This window comes from Mus musculus, chromosome 8 (assembly GCF_000001635.26).
Source record: "Mus musculus strain C57BL/6J chromosome 8, GRCm38.p6 C57BL/6J".
Lineage (NCBI taxonomy): Eukaryota > Metazoa > Chordata > Mammalia > Rodentia > Muridae > Mus > Mus musculus.
Window position 1 is genome coordinate 126,971,638 of NC_000074.6, and position 22,300 is coordinate 126,993,937.

The following is a 22,300-nucleotide window of genomic DNA, read 5'->3' on the forward strand; positions in this document are numbered from 1 at the left end:
ATCACAGTTTAACTGGTCACATCCTTGTACTATTCCGTCTTCAAAGCCGCCCTGTCATTTATTTTTATATTTATTTATTATTATACATAAGTACATTGTAGCTGTCTTCAGACACACCAGAAGAGGGTGTCAGATCTCATTATGGATGGATGTGAGCCACCATGTGGTTCCTGGGATTTGAACTCAAGACCTTCTGAGGAAGAGCAGTCAGTGCTCTTATCCACTGAGCCATCTCACCAGCCCCCTCCCCACCTCCCGTCATTCTTTAAGTAAATTCATACTTAGATTTTTTTTTAATAGTGGCTTATATTTGTAATCCCTGTTCTCTAGGGCCTAGGTAGAGCTTGGCCATGATTTTGAGGCTATTCTGGGATATGCGGTCGTAGCCTCTTTTGCCTGCAGGAAGTCCAGCATGTTGGGATCTCCCCAGTTACCAAGATAGAGAGACACCCAAGTGAGCTTGCAGGCCAGATTTAAAGCACATTAGGGAATGCTGGGGTAGGTGACCTCTATGTTAATATGTTGGGTCTATCTCTAGGGATACTGACATTCCATTACTGGGATGTGGGGGCTGGAAACTTGCTGGGGAGGTCTGGGAACTGTTACTGAGGAACTCTGGAAACTGCTGCTGACCCATTGTGCTTGCTTCAGGCCAGGTGGCTGGGACATTCCATTACCTGGGCATGAAAGCTGGAGCCTGGGCTTTTTCCTGTTAGTAATTGACTTGTCTGGACTTGCCCAGTTTTTAGGCCTGGTCTCCTAAACTCCTATTTGAAGTCTGTCACGGAGTCAGCCTAGGCTTCTCATTCCTCCCTTTCAGTAATGGGCCAACTCTAACCCTTGAGAGGTTTCCGAGGCCCCTGCACTAGCAGCTCCAGCCAGCCCTATGTTAAGGAAGAGAACCTAGTAACACAGCAGAAATGGCCACATTTAACTTGATTGATTGGAGGTGCTAGCTGGTTGAAGACATAAAAATCCTCAGTCGTATTTACAACCAGGCCATAAATGCATGGAGTGAGTCTCCAGGTATAAGCCCTCCAATCATTCTCTGGGGGCAGCCTGTATCCTGCATCAGTAGGGGTTACAGTATGGTTGCAGAGGTGGAAATAGACACTTCAATGAAGTGAAGATTACCTAAGACTTGAGACCAAAGAAGTGTTGCAAAACTAGCTATGCAAACCACCACCACCCTCGTCATCATCCCTGTAAACATTATGTGTCCTCCCATAGGTCTTGCCTCAGCAAAACACCTTGTGAGTCTGTCTTAGCAAAACTCTACAGGAGTCTGAATCAGCTGACATGCCCAGAAACTTTTTTTTTTGGCGGGAGGGGGTTGAGACAGGGTTTCTCTGTGTAGCCCTGGCTGTCCTGGAACTCACTCTGTAGACCAGGCTGGCCTTGGGAAAATGGAGTTACCTGTAAAGCTGACAAGGACCACAACAGTTTTTTGTTTTTTATTTTTTGTTTTGTTTTTTTAAGGGGAGGAGAGGGTAAGGGAAGGGAAGGAAAAGGCAAAAGGAGAGGAGAAAGAAGAGGGAAAGGTGTAAGAGTTTTCACAACAAAGAGATGGGAGGGAATGCCACAATCACAGCACACAGCAGACCTCTCTGGTGGGGTGGGGGCAAAAAAGTTGCCTCTGAGCTGGGATGTGAGAAAGAGAGAGAGAGAGAGAGAGAGAGAGAGAGAGAGAGAATGAATGAATCAGGCCACAATAGTGTGGGCTTTATAGCAAACTACAGAACATGCACGCATGCTCATAGTGGTGGAACCCTGTTGCTTTAGTGACACGTGTCACCTCAGCCCTTAGTGGCAGGTATTGCATTGGCTTTAATGTTGGCTTCAGAGTCACGTTGGCTTTAGTGAAATGTGTCACCTGGGCCTTTAATGATGACTACTGAAGGTAGAGTGGGGGATGGGAAGCACTGTTTCTGGAATGGGGATGGGTTTTCGTTCACTAAAGGAGGAGAAAAGGAAGGGGGGAAGGGGTGAGGATGGAAGGAGGAAAAAGAGAAGAAAGGGTGGGAGGGGATATGTCCAAGAGCACAAGAACAGTTTTCTCCTGTGAGTGTATGTGTGCATCTGTGTGTGTGTGTGTGTGTGTGTGTGTGTGTGTGTGTGTCTGTGGTTTTGTAAAGCCCAACCAACTCCATTTTTGAGAAGAACCTCCTGACCAGGGCCTAAACTCCAGTTCCAGGAGGAAAACCACAAAGTCCACTTGAGCAAACATCCTATGGCAATTCCCCCAACCCCAGCTACAGCCAGTCAGGCTACGACAGCAGGGTCAAGGTACACATAGATAACCTAAGACATCCTGAAGAGAATAGATAACCTAGCTATCCTGTTTGTCAGGTGGTTTTGCCCCCATTTTCAGTTCCTACGAATTACGTCAGAAATGCAGATTTTAAAATATTAACTTGCTGACCCGTATGGAAATTTCCCAAGCTCGCTGTAACCACAATACATACCCCGCACCCCTAGACTTGAGGCTCTTACCTCTGACGCCCTGCAACTGGGAGAGGAGAGTCCTTGCTTTTGAGCTCGTAATAAAGACCTTTGTATGTTTGCATCAGAATTAGCTCCTTGGGGGTCTTTGGGGTCCCTGCAACTTGGGCGTGACAGCTTCTGTCTTTCATTCATTCCTGTGTTGTTTGTCTTGGTTTTGTTGTTTTTGTTTGTATTTGTTGGTTTGTGGGAAAGGGTGGAACTTGTATCTGTAGCTGGTTTGGAACTCAAAATGTAGCAGACTAACATTAAACTCAAAGATCCACCAGCCTCTGCCTCCTGAGAGCAATATTTCTCAACATTATTTTATCTGTATTTTTCATAAAGACTTTTTCCACAAGAAGAGCATTCTGGTGAATGTATTCAAGGAGATGCTAACATTAAGTAGACTGTAGTGTTCTTCCTTCAGTGAATATTTGTGAGCTAGCTTTCAATGACCTTCACAGTCCAATCAAAAGAGACAAATAAATGAAAAGTTAAGTAACCTGAATTATGCAGCTCACACTCGCCATTAGCCATTAACTGAGTGCCATTAAAGAATGACTACATGGCGCTGGCAAGATGGCTCAGCAGGTAAAGCCACTTGCCACTTCCTTTTAAAACCGTGTGTGTGTGTGTGTGTGTGTGTGTGTGTGTGTGTGTACTTATTTTATGTGCATTGGTGTTTTGCCTGCATGTGTATCTATGTGAAGGCAACGTGTCAGAACTTTCAGAGCTGGAGTTACAGACAATGGCTGAGCTGCCCTGTGGGTGCTGGGAATTGAACCCAGGCCCTCTGAAAGGGCAGCCAGGACCCTTAACCACTGAGCCATCTTCACACCTCCAATGTGATTTTTCTTTTTAAAAAAGATTTATTTATTTATTATTTATATGAGTACACTGCAGCTGTCTTTTTTTGTTTTTTTTTGTTTGTTTGTTTTTGGTTTTTTTGAGACAGGGTTTCTCCGTGTAGCCCTGGAACTCACTCTGTAGACTAGGCTAGGCTGGCCTCGAGCTCAGAAATCTGCCTGCCTCTGCCTCCCAAGTGCTGGGATTAAAGCCATGAGCCACCACTGCCCAAGCAAATACTCATGTTCTAAGCATGTAATACTCACCAAGATGTGCCAGAATTCAACCACTGAGACCCTGCTATTAACTTAGTATGATCTTAAGACAGAGATGTAAAACCCTGAAGCCCAAATGTACAATCATATCAACTGCTTTTTACCATTCTGAACCATACTGGTTCAATACAGGTCTCTCTTAACTGGCGTTAAGTCTCAAACACGGGACAAAAGGCTGAGATGCCTATTAATATATCAAAGCTGCTGCTGGCTGGCGGGTTCTCCCAGCATCCCTCAGTCCCTACCTGTTTCAGAGTCCTCCTGGCTGGCATACCCCATTCCCTAGCCTTAAACTTCTCCAGCCTAGGAGCTGGGTTTCCCTTCCCCCACTGCTCTCCCCTATATAACCTAGCCATTCTAGTTACGTGGCATTTTCGCCGTCTTGCCTTCTTGGCCGCTGCGCCCATTTCTTCTCCCCTCTTATACTCAGGACTCTTCCAGACACCTCTAAATTTGTTTTCTCCCTTATTTCTATGATAAACCTTCACCTCAACCCCTTAGGAGCAGTCATGTCCTCCTTTTAATTTATCTTTTTCATTCAGCTGGCTTGATAATTCACACTCATTATTCTCAACCAGTAATCTTAATCATTTTGACCTCAAGTTCTTTGAGCTAATGGTTTTCCCAAAAGGCTCCCAAGCCTCATATTGATTTAGGAAGGCATGACTGCCATCTAGTGGCAATCTATGAAAAAGCAAGCTATACAATAGAGAAAAGGATTCCCCTTTCATAAATTGACTCAGTCCACGTATATTTTCTTTTTAATTTATTTTTACTCTCATGTGCATTGGTGTTTTAGCTGCATGCATGTCTGAGGGTGTCAGATCTTGTTACAGACAGTTGTGAGCTGCCATGTGGGTACTGGGACTTGAACCCCTGTCTTTTGGAAGAGTAGCCAGTACTCTTAACCACTGAGATATCTTTCCACTTTCAATCCACACATATTTTAAAAATAGCATTATATGCCATCCCAGACATGCTGGTACATGCCTATAATCCCAGTGCTCAGGAGGATCACTGCAAGTTCAAAGGTGACCTGGGTTGTATAGGGAGACCACGCACACGCGCGCGCACACACACACACACACACACACACACTATTTGTGTATTGTCCTACCCTACTGAAAGATGGACTTTTTTTAAAAAAAGCACTAGCCCCTTGTCCACCTAGCTTACATATCATTGTGAATGCAGCAGCACAGACTAGGCATGGCCAGCAGACTGAAGTGGGTAATGAGAGGAGGGAGGGAAGGAGAGGGAAGGAGAAAAAGAAGAGAAACGGGGCAGAAGAGAAGCTGAGGAGCCATAGCCACATGGCTGTGTTATATAGGCAAGAGAAGCTGGGGGAAGGGCAACAAAGCTCAGGGGCTGGAGAAGCTTGGGACAGGGACAGGGAATGCCAACAGGATGACCCCGTAACAGGGATTTGCAATGCTCTGGGTTAAATAGGTACCTCAGTCAGCCACTTGTCCTGAGTTTCTTTGAGACCTAACAACACAGACATGAAGCCCCTCTGCAGAACAAAGGGGCATAATCGCTCCTGTGTTTCTGCCATTTCCTTCTCACTTAGCTAATTAGAATGATCCTCTGAATAAATGCTGTATTAGCCCGATACTTAGAGCTTTGTTCAGTAACAGTCAGTGGCATTACAAAGCACAAAAGAGTTCGTTTATACAATGGGGCTAAACATGTCTTCACTGTTACAAGAACTCTGACTTTCTGATTCAAAATAAATCCCTCTTATCCTTTCACAAGAATCAGGACAAAACTTAAGTACAGTAAGAAAGTATATATAAATTTTAGAAATGAGTAAGCTCATGCCTCATCTCGGATAATGAATGGAGCCACATCAGGGGCAGATTAGCACAGCCTCAAACTCAGAAATCCACCTGCCTCTGCCTCCCGAGTGCTGGGATTAAAGGCGTGCGCCACCACTCCTGGCCCCAAGGTTTATTTTAATTATGTGTATGTGTGTACATGGATACAAGTGACTGTGGAAGCCAGAGGAGGCTCTGGATCACCTGGAACTGGAGTTAACAGGCAGCCTCAGAGCCACCTCTTCAGCCCATCTCTGTTTTTTAAACAGCTAGTTTTATATTGGCATATGCCTATAAGCCCCGCATTCAGGTGGTAAGGTAGGAAGATCACAAATGTACCTTTAGGAGGTTGACAGGATTGTGAGCTCAAATTCAAGGCCAGCCTGAGATACAGATTCTGACCAAACCAAACAGAAGCTAATTTCATGGAGAACAACAATCACCAATTTCTGAAGAGTTGAGCCAACTTCAGAACATACGTAATAAATGATGAGAGTGTTGTAATTAAGTTTAGAAATAAGAAAATCATGTTTAAAGTTATACAAATAAGTGAATCCAATGCCCAGTACATTTTCACATGGATAAAATATGGGAAAGAATAGTCCTGTCTGATTGACCTTCTGGTTTACCAGCAAATTTTATCGATAATTTTTCCGGGGGCATAAAATAAATACATAAGTTATGTGCTAGTTGAAAGCTAACTTTCCTTTGGTGGATCAGAATGCACATCAGGAATACACCATGCTTCAATAGCATCACACTCAAATGCCACCCAGGGCACTGCAGTTACAGGCTGCTAGGCTGCCTAGGTGTGAGTATGTTTCCAGGGACTGAAAACATGGCTCAGAGGGTAAAGGTGCCTGCTGCCAAGCTGATGTTGTAAGTTTGATTCTCAGGGACCCATATGATGGAAGGAGAGGACTGACTCCTGTTTCAAAATCAAAACAGAAAGATGCACCTGCACAGAAATGGAGGCACACATTTTTTTGAATCTACTTTTAATAAGGGTTCAACCTCTCCTCTAGGCCACAACCCGGCTAGAGGTAGTGGGCTTGTTCAGCAATAGTCCTTTGGGGGCCAGCTGAATCTTCATTGGCAGTAGTTCAGTCCCATAGCAAACTCCAAATACGATCCAGCCGTCGCAGACCACTCCTCTAGGCAGACAGACACAAGTCATGAACCAGCAGCTGTAGTTCAGTCCTGAAGAAACCACCAGCCTGAGGCGAGGCCACAGAAGTGGCAAGCTGCTGCAGGAACCTCGTGAATATCACAGGCTCAATCTCTTAAAACTATTTGAATTTTATTTAAAACATAGACTAGAAACTCAGCATTTAAAAATAGGATTAAGCCGGGCGTGGTGGCGCACGCCTTTAATCCCAGCACTCCGGAGGCAGAGGCAAGCGGATTTCTGAGTTCGAGGCCAGCCTGGTCTACAAAGTAAGTTCCAGGACAGCCAGGGCTACACAGAGAAACCCTGTCTCGAAAACCCAAAAAAAAAAAAAAAAAAAAAAAAAAAAAAAAAAAAAAAAAAAAAAGAAAGAAAGAAAGAAAAGAAAAGAAAAGAAAAGAAAAGAAGAGAAAAGAAAAGAAAAGAAAAGAAAAAAGGAAAAACCATTCTGTGAAGCTTTTGAACTTTCTAGAGAGTTTTGAATGGGTGTTTAATGCATATAGCATAAAGTCCAAAGGAAATAAATGTAAATTTAGTGAGAATGAAGTCATTCTTTCCTACCCTTCAGTCATCCAGTGCCACGCCCAAAACGCAATTGTACTTTCAATTCTTTCAACCTGGTAAATTGATTCTAATTAGGAAATAAACTCTTGAACAGCTCATGTCTGGCAGCTTAGCAGTAGTTTTTCCAGAAGTTTAATCAAAGAGGTGTCACTTTGTCATGCAAAAAACACAGAAACTTGCGACTCTGATTGAACAGATGTTTTCTCTGTCTCCCTCTCCTCTCACAACATTCTCTCCCTCTCTGACAAGTTATTATAAACATCATAATTATTAAACAGTTAATATAGGTCTGCAGTTTTACAGTGGAACAAAAGTTCCAAAGACAAAGCTAATCGCCGAGGAATTATCGAGTAAGCGACAGCGCTTAGCTTCAAACCCCTGTCTCACCTCAGAGCTCTGTGATCGGCTACACTTTCCTGGCTGCCAGAAGTTACCCCCAAAGCGATAACTAACGCACCTTGATGTCAACGACAATCATTCTTAGTGACATATGTACCTGCTGGTTTCAGCCATTCTGCGCTCACTGAAATGCAGTCTGACATCGACAACCGAACCACGACTGCGATTTGAACACGGGAGACTCGCTCATACAGTTCTCCCCCTGCCACGTGGGACTGAAAACCCAAGAGACCGTCACAACTGCTGGCGTTCTGTTCGCCCTTAGGAGACTTCTGGCACAACTCTGGCTTTCTGAGATGTTCTGCCAAGGACGGAAAGATACAATCTGAGTATTTTTAGACTCTCCAAACAACTTGAGGCCCTCCCAAAAGCCATAAAATAACTATAATATTTATTATAGAGCATTTGAGATTTTATCTGATATGATCAGATAATGGCAGCAATAATAAAAATGGCAAGGCTAACATTTATCGTCACAGAGTTCATGTGCACTGTAATAGAAAGTACTTGCTTCTGCAATCCAAGTTCAACTTCTTAAGTCCAAGTTGAGCGTGAGTCAGACTCTCTTACTTCGTACGCACGGGAATTCTCCAGTGCTACAAAAGAAATGGAGCAATAGCTATCTTCAGACGACAGAACATGGCAAAATTTATTTATGTTCACTTTTGCTTCTCTCCCACTGTCTAAACTTTATTTACATAGCATTTTTAATCTGTAAGTGTTCACAGATAATTTGGCTTCATCTTTGGGGTGATTTTTTTTTTTTTTTTTTGGCTCAAAGTCTTCTGAAAGAAAACATACAGAGTTTGTACCTGACTAGAAAAACATGTTTTCCATGGACCATTTGATCATGAAAGAAACTTGTGTTATGGAAATAATACACCCGGGTTCCTAAAATGACTTGATTGCCATCTATTTCCTTTCCCTGCTGTCTCGAGCAGTGCCCTAGGTCCTGCTGACCTTCCCTTCTTTCAAAGGTGCTTACTTCCTAACATTACCACACTTAGAATTCTGGAGTTGTGAGGACATGGACTTGGAAGTGGTCCACACCCAGCTTTAGAATCTGCCTCGGGGCTGGAGAGATGGCTCGGTGGTTAAGAGCAAAGACTGGGGCTGGCGAGATGGCTCAGTGGTTAAGAGCACTGACTGCTCTTCTGAAGGTCCCAGGTGGTGGCTGACAACCACCCATAATGAGATCTGACACCCTCTTCTGGTGTGTCTGAAGACAGCTACAATGTTCTTCCATATAACAATAAATTTAAGAACTAAAATAAAAATAAATAAATAAACATTAAAAAAAAAAGAGCAAGGACTGCTCTTCCAGATCAATTGCCGTGGTGGCTCACAACCGTTTGTAATGGGATCTGATGCCCCCTTCTGGTGTGTCTGAAGACAGCTACAGTGTACTCATACATAAAATAAATAAACAATTCTTTAAAAAAATACAATTAATATGCAGCTTCAATATCTGCAAATTAAGAATGTCCTAACTGAGCCGGGCGGTGGTATCGCACACCTTTAATCCCAGCACTCGGGAAGCAGAGACAGGCGGATTTCTGAGTTCGAGGCCAGCCGGGTCTACAGAGTGAGTTCCAGGACAGCAAGGGCTACACAGAGAAACCCTGTCTCGAAAAACAAAAACAAAAACAAAAACAAAAACAAAAACAAACAAACAAAAGACTGTACAGAGAAACCCTGTTTTGAAAAAACAAACAAAAAAAGAGTCTGCCTCGGATACAGTGAGAGGAATAAGGAGAGAGCCCAAGTAGGAAGACCAGGAAAGAACCAACTCTGGTGTAATTAAAAAAAGGGGGGGGGGGTCTTGAAAGTATCACTGCTGCTCATATGGATACATATAGATCTTAAGAAAAGACAAACTTAAAGAGAGTGCTTTCTGTTATTTGCTATTTTTTAATTAAAAATTGTATTTACTTAGAAGCATTCAGAATGTCAACAAAACAGCCACAAATTTTTTTTTTTTTTTTGCAATTACAGAGTGGTATTCAGTTAACAGAACAACAATTATCTTCGTATAAGCTGCATCAGAGACAACTGAAGATGAAAAAAATAAAACCAAAAGAAAAAAAAAACCAAACTACTGTCCCCATATATAACTAATTTGTGCTGTGCACCAACAAGAACCTGCTTTAAATTTCCATGCCAATTTACAACCCCCAGACTGTGCCAGGCAAGGTTAGTGGCTATTGAAAATACCACCAGGACAGGGCTATCTAAAGACACATTCGGTAGTGTGTTAACTATACAAAAAAAGACACTGTACAGTTTAAAAACAAATCTTACACAGCCTTACATTTCAATTTTTTTCTTTAAAAGGAGTGAGTTGTGTACAGGGGGGTTAAATGCTTTATAGACAAGAAAAAAACTGCGCTAGAACCAACTTATTCATCATCATCATCTTCTTCTTCATCTTCGTCTTCCTCCTCTTCCTCATCCTCTTCATCCTTCCCATCATCTTCCTCTTCCTTCTTTTTCTTGCTCTTTTCAGCTTTGACCACCCCCTTTTTTCGCTGTATCAGATTTTCCTTTAGCTCTGTAGGCAGCAATATCCTTCTCGTACTTCTCCTTCAGCTTGGCAGCTTTCTTCTCATAGGGCTGCTTGTCATCTGCTGCAGTGTTGGTCCACATCTCTCCTAGTTTCTTTGCAACATCACCAATGGATAAGCCAGGATGCTCGCCTTTGATTTTGGGGCGGTACTCAGAACAGAACAAGAAGAAGGCCGAAGGAGGCCTCTCGGGTGCATTGGGGTCCTTGAACTTCTTTTTGGTCTCCCCTTTGGGGAGGGGGATGTAGGTTTTCATTTCTCTTACATAACGAGCCTTGTCAGCCTTTGCCAGATCTTCACATTTCCCCTTTTCTTTAGCAGACATGGTCTTCCACCTCTCTGAGCACTTCTTGGAGAACTCGGAGAAGTTGACAGAAGCATCCGGGTGCTTCTTCTTGTGCTCCTCCCGGCAAGTTTGCACAAAGAATGCATATGAGGACATTTTGCCTCTCGGCTTCTTAGGATCTTCTTTGCCCATGTTTAGTTGATTTTCCTCCGCGAGGCACAGAGTCGCCCAGTGCCCATCCGGCTCGTGTTTGCCTCAGCACTGTCTCTACGGAGCTCAATGTACTGCAATGGCTCTGTTATTTGCTATTTTTATTCTCTCTTTTTAAATTTAGTTATTTATTTATTGAGTATACAGCGTTCTGACTGCATATAGGCCTGCAAGCCAGAAGAGGGCACCACATTTCATTATAGATGGTTATGAGCCTCTCTCTCTCTCTCTCTCTCTCTCTCTGTCTCTCTCTCTGTCTCTCTTTGTTTTTCAAGACAGGGTTTCTCTGTGTAGCCCTGGCTGTCCTGGAACTCACTTTGTAGACCAGGCTGGCCTTGAACTCACCACCACCCGGCTCAGTTAGGACATTCTTAATTTGCAGATATTGAAGCTGCATATTAATTGTATTTTTGGTGTGTTTGTTTGTTTGCTTGCTTGCTTCCTTGGATTTTTGAGACAGGGTTTCTCTGTAAAGCCCTGGTTATCCTGGTGCTCTGTAGACCAGGCTGTTCTTGAACTCAGAGATCCACCTGCCTCTACCTCTCCAGTGCTGGGATTAAAGGTATATGTTGCTGCCATCACCCAGCTAATTACATTCTTGAAAGACATTTGATTAAAACCTCCTTCCCATGTTAAGGTGAACATGTGACAGGAGTGCTCATTGTATGCATCAATGACAAATTAGGTTTTAGATTACTGGCTCAAAACCTAGCAAGGCTACATAGACAATCCCTCTCTCAAAGAAATGAATGCATAATAAATAAATAAGTAAAAAACCAAAATGAACGTTGCATCCAGGATTTTTTAAAAAATAGGAAAGGGACTGTAGGGATGGTAAAAAGCAGAACAAAGATTTATTCTATATGACTACAAAGGGAGCCACAGAGAATCTCTCAGGCCTCTCACCTTCTCCCTTTCCTCCATGTCCCACTTACTAGTAAGAAGGCACCAGTGAAAGAGATGAGGATATTTGATTATCAGTAATAAATAATACATTAACAATAATTTTAAGGGCTGGAGAGATGGCTCAGCGATTAAGAGCACTGACTGCTCTTCCAGAGGTCCTGAGTTCAAATCCCAGCAACCACATGATGGCTCACAACCATCTGTAATGAGATCTGATGCCCTCTTCTGTTGTGTCTGAAGACAGTTACAGTGTACTTATATACATAAAATAAATCTTTAAAAACGTTTTTTGAGCCGGGCGGTGGTGGCGCACGCCTTTAATCCCAGCATTCCGGAGGCAGAGGCAGGTGGATTTCTGAGTTCGAGGCCAGCCTAGTCTACAGAGTGAGTTCCAGGACAGCCAGGGCTACACAGAGAAACCCTGTCTGGAAAAAAACAAAAACAAAAACAAAACAAAGAAACAAAAAAACATTTTTTGAGTGTCTTACAACTTCTTGTCAGAGAAGTTTGGAAGAAGTCCTGAGCCAGGCAGTGATACTCTGTAACTCAAGCCAGGAGGGTAAAGGAGACAATTGCAAGGGCTTGCTGGATACCAGATAAATTATAACTGTTGACTTATGGACCCACCCACCCACCCACCATTGCTTCTCCTGCCCTGACAGAAGGTCAAGGTGCTATGGATAGACAATGACCTTGAATAGACAATGACCTTGAATAGACAATGACCTTGAATAGACAATGACCTTGAATTTATGACCCATCTCAATCTGCTTCTGCATTTCACTTCCCTTTTTTTTTCATCCAAGTCTGAGACACTAGAATTACATGTCACACAACTCACTTATTTATGTATTTGTATTCATGTAGTTAATGAGCCAGTGTGCGTTAAAGGGAGTCATAATACAATTCAAGGAGTTCCAGGGCATGAGATAGAAAACAAAATCTCAGGGATATCTCCCTAGGGTTTATAGATAAAGAAGGTCATGGACAGACAGATACACAAGCAGGGATTCACACACACACACACACACACACACACACACACACACACACACACACCAAAAACAAACTAATCAACTTATCAAACTCACCAACAGCCCACCTGAGAAAATAATGGTAGAGTGTGGACACACAGGTTAATGCACGTATCTGCATTCCAGTCAGGTGATTCAGGTGACTCCTCCGATAAAAAGAGGGTAATTCTGTAATTTTTTTTTTTTTTTTTAGTTTTACAGGTTCAGCTCTTTATTGGACATATCAACAGAGCAGTTTATTCAAAAAGACCAAAGCCCATGTCATCTTCCGACTCCTCAGACTCTTCCTTCTTTGCTTCCACTTTCTTCTCCTCAGATGGGGCAACAGAGGTGGATGGAGCAGGACTATGAGCAGGCACAGCTCCAGCCGCTGGAGCAGGCCCACCAGCCCCCACATTGCAGATGAGGCTCAAGAGGGTAATTCCTGAGCGCCACCTAGGGCAGAAAAAATTTCAAGGCAAATGACCACAACTGTTATCTCAAAGGAAACAAGAGATGGCTTACTCTGGAGCCATTTTGAAGGACACTGGCCTGGGAACACAGATTCAGGTTCCCCCAAATTCCATGTTCCAATGTCGCATGTAATTTTTGCTTCCCAACCCTCACCTAGGTTCCCCTGGATCCTCAGATGAAAAACAAAAACAACAACACACATACACACATATCTCTATCTATCTATCTATCTATCTATCTATCTATCTATCTATCTCCTTCTCTCTTTCTTTCATCTATCTATCTTTCTATCTATATCTCACAGAACTATACTGAGCTCTGTGCCACATGTAAAGAAGGTCCCTTAGTTAGGGTTTCACTGTTGTGAACAGACACCATGACCAAGGCAACTCTTATAAGGACAACATTTAATTGGGGCTGGTTTACAGCTTCAGAGGTTCAGTCCATTATCATCAAGGTGGGAACATGGCACCATCTAGGCATGCATGGTGCAGAGGAATTGAGTGATTTCTTGTATAGATAACCATGAGGCCAACCAGACTGAAGTCAGTTCTGCTTTCTGTGGTGGTATATAGCCTTGATTTTAGTGAAAGGCTTCAGTAGGCTGGTGTCTGTTTGCACCCTGACAGATCTGTGATGTAGTAATCCCTTATACTTATAATAGATGGAGCAGTGCCTTCAGCAATGGGAACATTTTAGTGTCTTTATACAGAGAGATATGTGGTATGTGTATATAGTTATGTCTCTAGGCAGAATGTGACAATTTATTAACTTGTTCATTTCTAGTTACATTGTTATAAATTATATTAATGTGGCTTTCAAAATGTTGCATCTAAAGCTATTAGTTTTGTGGGCTTTACATTTCTATATTAATGCTTCCAGTTATAGTGGGATAAAACTAACTTCTGGGGATATTCTCTGGGTCTGTCTACAGTACCCTGTTGTTAGGTTTCTAAATTTCCCATGAACGTTCTCTTGGTGTGATGAAGTTTGACCTTACAATTGGTACCCAGTGCCCGTTGTGATGTCTGCATCGGAAACAACAAGTCCATCTGTGGTGTCCCTTACTGAAAAGGACACTCTGGAACAGGGGGAGTTTGTTTCTGTTTGTGTTTCTGTTTTGAAGACAGGGCCTTACTATGGCTGACCTGAAACTCTTTATGCAAACCAGGGCCCTGCCTTCAATTCCCAAGATCTTTCTGCGCCCCCCCCCCCCCCTTCTCCTCCTGGAATGCAGAGACTAAAGATGAACACACCACTGTGCCAGGCCAAGCGTTTCTTCTTAGTGCCCCCAACCACCCCCACAAACAAGGAAGTTCCTACTAGATGATCATAACACATATGGGATCGGATATTGAGTTCATTCCACCATGACACAGCTAGAGAGAGAACTTTTAGCTGGGCATTTGAAGGCCAATGTTCCATTGCACTATGTGGTGCTAGCTTTATGTCATCTCAACACAACTAGAGTCATCTGTAAGAAGGAAACTTCAATTGAGAAAATACTTCCAGAAGACCAGGCGGCGAGGACCTTAGGACATTTTCTCAATTAGTTATTTATTGATAGGGAAGGGCCCCGCCCATTGTGGGTGGTACTATCTCTGTACTGGTGGTCCTGGGTTCTATAAGAAACCAGGCTGAACAAGCCATGAGGAGCAAGCCAATAAGCAGTAATACTCACGGCCTCTGCATCAGTTCCCGCTTCCAGGTCCCTGTTCTGTTTTAAGTTCCTGTCCTGAATTTGATGATGAACAGCGACAATGAAGAATAAGCCCAACAAACCCTTTATTCTCCAACTTACTTTTGGTCGTGATGTTTTGTCGCGGCAATAGTAACCCTAACGAAGACAGACAGAAGACGCTAGAAAGTTCTCCCATGAACGCTGGGTTCCTGTTTCCCGGATACTTTTCCACCCTGGCTGACAGCTTTGAAATGACCAAGGTAATTAAGGCAGGAGACGCAGGTGAGCGGCACTGTATTCTTCCTTCCACAAGGTGGCGTGCCACGCCTACTAGGCACATTTTCATTCCCTGGCGACAAATGCACAAAGACTTTTCGCCAGGAGAGGTCGCAGAAACACTACCGGTTTTTCTCCACCTGTTGAGTGGGACCATCTTTATCTACACAGCACAGAACTGTGGTCAGGATGGAGGAAGGTGATCATTTTAACCCCGGTGACTATTTGTGAATTAGAAGTTGGCATGTGGCCCTATTCTATCAGTGTTATATTAAAGGTTTTAGCTAATTCTCCCTGAATAAATAGCATAAGAATAGAAAAGGTATATCATTTTTATCTGCAGACAGTATGATAACACTTCTGCAAAACACGAGACCATCAAAACAGTGAAAAAGCTACTATTAACATTAAGAAAAAGTTGCAAGTTGATTGACCAATAATTAGTATATATGAATTAACAATTTTTAAAAGCAAAAACATATTTTAATGAATATTGAACAAACGACTATGTATTTTCAATTTTATTTTAATTCTCTGTGTGTGTGTATACACTAGTGCCATGTGGTCCCGTATTTAAAGCATACCCATACACAGGACTCTGTCCTTCCTAGGCATGGCTCTGACATGAAGTGCGCTCTAGACCATTTGATTTTCATGTGGAGAAGTTGTTTTAAGTTAACAGGCTGGCAAGATAGCTCAGTTGGGTAAGAGCACTGACTGCTCTTCCAAAGGTCCTGAGTTCAAATTCCAGCAACCACATGGTGGCTCACAACCATCTCAATGGAGTCTGATGCCCTTTTCTGGTGCTCTGAAGACAGCTACAGTGTACTTATTTATAATAATAATAATATATAATTATATTATATTTAATATAGTAATAAATAAGTGAGCAGGGACTGAGCGAGCGGGGTTGACCGGAGTGAGCAGAGGTCCTAAATTCAATTCCCCATAACCACATGAAGGCTCACAGCCACAGTGTATTCATAAACATAAAAAATAAGTAGGGCTGGCGATATGGCTCAGTGATTAAGAGCACTGACTGCTCTTCCAAAGGACCTGAGTTCAAGTCCCAGCAATCACATGGTGGTTCACAACTAACTGTAATGAGATCTGATGCCCTCTTCTGGGGTTACTGAAGATAGCTACAGTGTACTTACAGTGTTATAGCAGCCGGCAGCAGCTGGAATCACAAACTTCAACATGGTTTCTGATAGCAGGCTGGATCATGAACAACAAGAGTCTGAGGTACAGACCATCGACATCAACATAGCCTGAGGCATCAGCGCGGATCTCAGAATTCGGTCTTGCCTTTGGCAGCAGCACTGACCACGAAAGTCTTTCAAAGAGACTTAGTCCAGAAAATGAACATACTTCATCTTGATTATCTCGTTGTTCAGAGTCAGGGTGATCGTGCAGTTGGGCAGAGTGTCAGGGGCAGGACCTCCGAGAGAGAGCTCTAGGCTGCTTGCTGTACACCACTCAGCCCTTGGCACTGTCAACCCAGGCATAGCCAACAGGCTTGCAGTCCGCGGGCACAGCGCTGTGGCCGCTCTCCTCCCAGCACAGGGCAAGCAACAAGAATAGGGGCAGCAGCAGAGGCTCCACGATGCTTTGGTCTCGTAGTGGTACTGGCTTCGCAGGCGACCGAACCAGGTAAGCCTGCGGTGGCCTGTCTCCAGCAGCCCGAGAAGTCGCCGGACTCGTCAACGACACGCTCCTTTTCGAGAAAATTTTAGTCAAGCCTTAAAGATATAAGTTGAGAATTACAAAAGTGGCCTATGTGGCTAATGCTAAGGTGCTGAGTCTCTTTGAGACCCTCAGCCATGCTCCCAGCGAGTTTCTCAGCGACCTCCAACTCTGCTTCATACCGTCTATACTGAAATCATCTCTATCAAAATCACGGGTCTGTAGACAGCAGTTCCGAGTTGAGCCTGTACGGGGCACCACTGATAGCGAGCGGCGTTAGAGCCATATTTATCACAGTGTCTTTATCTGTCAGGTTTCTTAAAATGTTATTTTGTTAATAGACAAAGGTTATTAAATATTAATTTACCCCTGTCTCCTGTATTCATTCTTCCCCCGCCAAGCACTCCGTTTGTCTCTGCAAAAGGTTTTTGCTCAGGAAAATCTACTAAAAGAGATTTCCATGATGCTGACTGACAGGGCAAGAGGAGCGGGCAGGCAGCCAGAAGTGCCAACTAGTCTGAGCTGTGGCCGCTCCATGAGAGATCACAGCTGGGACCCAGCAGAGGAAGGGAACAGCAGTACCACTGGGGGTCCCTCTACTGCTCCTTACCAGGGTGTCCAGGGTTGACGTTCCTGTACCTGTGGACTACTCACTCTGCGAACCCGGATAAAGCATGCTGAGGAATGGGGCAGACAGCATGCTGAGAGAAAGAGGACCCAGAACCGCAGGAAGCCTAGGTCTTCCTAGACAGCTGTGAAGTCTGCTCAGCTGTGTCTCGCAACACCAGCCAGTCAGCCAGGCCTGGGCTACCCACACTCAGCTTGATCCCTCGGCCTATCCTCCTAGGATGTTGCTCTTGTCCAGCTGCTGGCTGTAAATAAGGTGTGGCACAAAAATCACTTTCCCAGATTGGAGATATGTGTGTGTAGCCAATGCTTGGATGAAGTTTGTTCTCCTCCATAGTGGCTTTGCCAAGATTTTTTGCAGGTTACACTTTTTTTTTTAACGATTTATTTATTTATTTTATATAAATGAGTACACTATCACTATTATTTATTTTATATATATGAGTATACTATCACTGTCTTCAGACACACCAGAAGAAGGCATCAGATCCCATTAAAGGTGGTTGTGAGCCACCATGTGGTTGCTGGGAATTGAACTCAGGACCTCTGGAAGAACAATCAGTGCTCTTAACTGCTGAGCTATCTCTCCAGCCCAGCAGGTTACACTTGTAAACTCAGTAAGATCAGATTTTTTTTTTCCAACCAGCAGAGGGTGTAGCTCCTAAAAGTATTGAGCTGGATGCTTAGAAGGAGGGTGGCAAGGAACAGTAACAATAGTAAATTTCAGCACCAGAAAAATAGAGCACTAAAATCAACAGCAAACAAGAGGGGCTGGCGAGATGGCTCAGCAGGTAAGCTCTTCCGAAGATCCTGGGTCCAAATCCCAGCAACCGCATGGTGGCTCACAACCATCTGTAATAAGATCTGATGCCCTCTTCTGGTGTGTCTGAAAAAAGCTACAGTGTACTTATGTATAAGAATAAATAAATCTTAAAAAAAAGAAAAGAAAAGAAAAAGAGAAGTGTGGAAAAATCAAAAATTTGTAAAGAGGGCTGGAGAGGTGGCTGTGTTAGGAGCACTAGCTGCTCTTCCAGAGGATCAGGATTTGATTCCCTGCACCCCGATGGCAACACACAACTGTTTGTAACACTATTCTCAGGGGATCTGGCACCCTCTTCTGACCTCCAAGGGCACCAGGCACACATGAGATGCACAGACATACATGCACATAAAACACAAAGCACGCATACACATAAAATAATAAAATAAATAAATATTTTAAAATAATTAAACACATTGATAAATTAGGGTATGCTTTTTAATAATTACATATATTAATAAATTAGTATAATTTAATGAAAATCATAAGAGAAAAAAGGAGGGATCGGAATTAAGGCACACAGTGAAAGAACATGGGTGAGAGTGTCATCCTGTCAGCCGGGGGCAGAGTGTTGGTTTAGTAAAGTAGTCATAGGTTCTCCTCCAAGATCCATTACTCACTTGCACTGAGTAGTTTGCTAGTGTCCAGCAGCAGGTAGAGTTTCTCTCTTGTTGAGGGGAGGTCTTAAGTCCAACTAGAGAGCTGTTGGTTGCTATCGAGGTGTGCGTGCCACTACTGCACCTTTTATGCCATTTCTACACCCTTAGAGTTACCATACCATGCAGGTCACCATGGTTCATTAGCACCGTAGCTGGGTAGGAATATTGGTTGCTTCTCTCCTTTGGAATCTTGGTAACTTTTTTTTTTTTTAGATTTATTTATTCATGTATGTGAGTACACTATCACTGTTGCTGTCTTCAGACACACCAGCAGAGGGCATCAGATCCCATTACAGATGGTTGTGAGCCACCATGTGGTTGCTGGGAACTGAACTCAGGACCTCTGAAAGAGCAGTAAGTGCTCTTAACCGCTGAGCCAGCCCCTCTTGGAAACTTCTGATACCATGGAAGTTAGTCCCCTGCCTCTGAAGTGCCTGGTGTCTACAGCAATAGGGACTTACACTCTACCACTGGGGAGCAACCAAGGACAATAGAAATAGGCTTTACTGTTTGGGGGAGTCTCTTGGACAACTCCAATGAGGCCTTCCCACGCCTGGTGTGGGGTTTTTGCTAGATAGTCTTTGGCTCTCAGAAAGGGTGTTGTAGGCACAGATGAGGAAATTTCATTTAAACCATATACATAGCTGGGCAGTGGTGGCGCACGCCTTTAATCCCAGCACTTGGGAGGCAGAGGCAGGCAGATTTCTGAGTTTGAGGCCAGCCTGGTCTACAGAGTGAGTTCCGGGACAGCCAGGGCTACACAGAGAAACCCTGTCTCGAAAATCCAAACAATAACAACAACAACCACCCATATCCATATAAGGACTTATGTGCATTGTAGGGTTTTGTTTGTTTGTTTTAGGCAGAGAGCTGAGAGTATGAGTCCTTATAACTTTCCCTTACATTATTGAACCCTCCCCTCTTCTGTATTTGTCTCCCTCACCCCTCCTTAATTGGACATCTATGCTTCCCATCCCCCTCTTTAAATCACGTGTACCCTCTCAGTCCCCTCTAACTGCTCTCTGCCATGGTTCTCTTCATTTTCTTGTTTCTGCAGGTACTCCAGGGTATATACTCACATCTGTAGACTTGGAGCTGGAATCTCAGGTGAGAGCGAACATCCAATGCTTGGTTTTCTGAATCAGGGTTTCCTCACTCAATTTGTTTGTTTGTTTGTTTGTTTGTTTTTCTAGTTCCATCCATTTGCTTGCAAAGTTCATGACTGCATTTGTCTTTACAGCTCAGTCAGTGGTATTTTGCAAAGTCTATTGTCAACCGAAGGACTTTGAAGTTGTTTCCGTTTCTTAGCTATTGTGACTGATAGGTTACTTCTCCACCAGTGAAATGAGCCAATTCCAGTCAGGTTAGAGTATATTAAAGGCAGGTTTATTGGGAAGCCACTCTTGGGCAGGTTCACTGTCCCCAAGGAAGGAGGCCAGGGAAGTAGCCATGGGGAGAGGGGGCAGGGACGGGGAGGAGAAGAGTGAGAGCGACAGACCAACAGACCCCGAGGTATCTGGATTATATAGGGAAGAGCCTCTGGGGGAAGGGCAGCTAAAGTTCAAGGTTGGGGGCAGGGTGTGCCAGATAGGGACCAAGGGATGCTGAGAGAACCTGGGGGTCAGGTCTGTTTTGATATGTAAACTATGAATCTCTCAGTCCCTTGTCCTGGGGTCCGAAACCAACCAGTGACTCGATCGGGAATGAGCATAGCTGAGTGTGGCGCTATTTTCTGCTTCTTCCCTTGGGATGTCCAGGCCCGATGCACACTGGGCAGGAAAAGACCGGTCTGCAGGATCCCGGTCCACCAGTGAATGCCCAGGGGAGCTCTCCTCCGAAGATTTCAGTGTTGCAGCTCTTTTAGAGGACATTTACTGATAAAGCTTTCTTAGAAAGTATTCAAAACAGCGTGTGCGCACAAACTTTGTTCCCGGTGAATTATGGGAACTATATATATGAACTTTGGAGAGGGGGAAGGGGTTCTTCTTAGTGTTAAATTTAATTGGCTGAGGTTTATGAGGATAGCTCATTTGCATGGAGATTGTTGGGGCTTCTTGTGTGTGTGTGTGTCTTAGTCAGGATTTCTATTCCTGCACAAACATCATGACCAAGAAGCAAGTTGGGGAGGAAAGGGTTTATTCGGCTTACACTTCCACATTGCTGTTCATCACCAAAGGAAGTCAGGACTGGAACTCAAACAGGTCAGGAAGCAGGAGCTGATGCAGAGGCCATGGAGGGAGGTTCTTTACTGGCTTGCTCCCCCTGGCTTGCTCGTCCTGCTCTCTTATAGAACCCAAGACTACCAGCCCAGAGATGGTCCCACCCACAAGTGGCCTTTCCCCCTCGATCACTAATTGAGAAAATGCCTTACAGTTGGATCTCATGGAGGCATTTCCTCAACTGAAGCGCCTTTCTCTGTGATAACTCCAGCTGTGTCAAGTTGACACAAAACTAGCCAGTGATGGGGATTTTGATTGCGGTTGCATTGGAGTTGCAAATAGCTTTTGGTGGACTGGTCAACTTCATAATATTAGTTCTACCAACTCATGGGCTTGGGTTGTTGTTAGCATTCTGTCTAAGCTCCACCCCACAGTTACCTGGTAACAGCCAGGTAGGCCTGACCCACTATAAAAGGGGCTGCTTACCCCCTCCTCCTCTCTTGCTCTTCTCTTGCTCTCTCCCTGCTTCGCTTCCCCCTTCTCTCCCCATTCCCTCCCCACCTCTCTCCACATGATTATGGCCAGCCTCTACTCCTCTACTTCTTCTCCCTCTCCCTTTCTCTCTCTGCCTTTCCCTGCCTCTTTCCCTGTTGACTCCTGCCTCTATTACCCTGTTGACTCCCCTCCCCATGTCCTGAATAAACTCTATTCTATACTATACCATCGTGTGGCTGGTCCCTCAGGAGGAAGGGATGCCTCAGCCAGCAGAGGCACCCCCTTTTCCCATACCTCACTATACCTCCATAGAACATATCCCCCCTCTTTATCTTTTTATGAACACAACAGTTGTCTTTTCACTTTCTAGTGTCTTCTCATCTCTTCCTACCATAAAGTTCTCTTCCTACCATAAAGTTCCTGCTTGCTTACCTTTATTCCTAGATATTTTATTTTCTAACAGGCTATTATAATATAATATTTTCAGAAATTGTGAGAAGAAATAAAAAAAAACCTGAGATACTTCCAGGAAAAAAAAATTCTTTGGAAAAGACAGACACATGTACAATAACAGAAGGAAGATGGATACAGAGACTGAGGTTTGTTGTGTGGAACAGTGGGAAATTCAGTGTCCTGGTGAGTTCAGTGACAGCAGGGACCACAGCTCTAGGCATTATGTTTGCTTCCTTCCCTGCTCTCTCTGCCTTGACGTTTCCACTCTTCAACCCTGCCTGGCAGGACATATGTTGTTATCCATCACATGACTGTTAATGTCTTTTAAAGAGAAGCAATGAGGGGCTGGAGAGATGGCTCAGTGGTTAAGAGCCCCAACTGCTCTTCCGAAGGTCCTGAGTTCAAATCCCAACAACCACATGGTGGCTCACAACCATC

The 22,300-nt window shown here is 43.9% G+C and overlaps 1 long non-coding RNA gene and 1 pseudogene across 1 annotated transcript; both read right to left on the reverse strand.

Annotated features, from left to right (window-relative positions):
* Window positions 1–6,403: 6,403 nt before the first annotated feature.
* On the reverse strand, window positions 6,404–7,801 carry Gm29688 (predicted gene, 29688). Its single transcript, NR_151744.1, has 2 exons — window positions 7,651–7,801; window positions 6,404–6,576 (listed from the first exon to the last, which is right to left on the reverse strand). It is a non-coding gene; the product is annotated as a predicted gene, 29688 (long non-coding RNA).
* A 2,187-nt stretch (window positions 7,802–9,988) lies between these two features.
* On the reverse strand, window positions 9,989–10,640 carry Gm38574 (annotated as a pseudogene).
* Window positions 10,641–22,300: the final 11,660 nt, after the last annotated feature.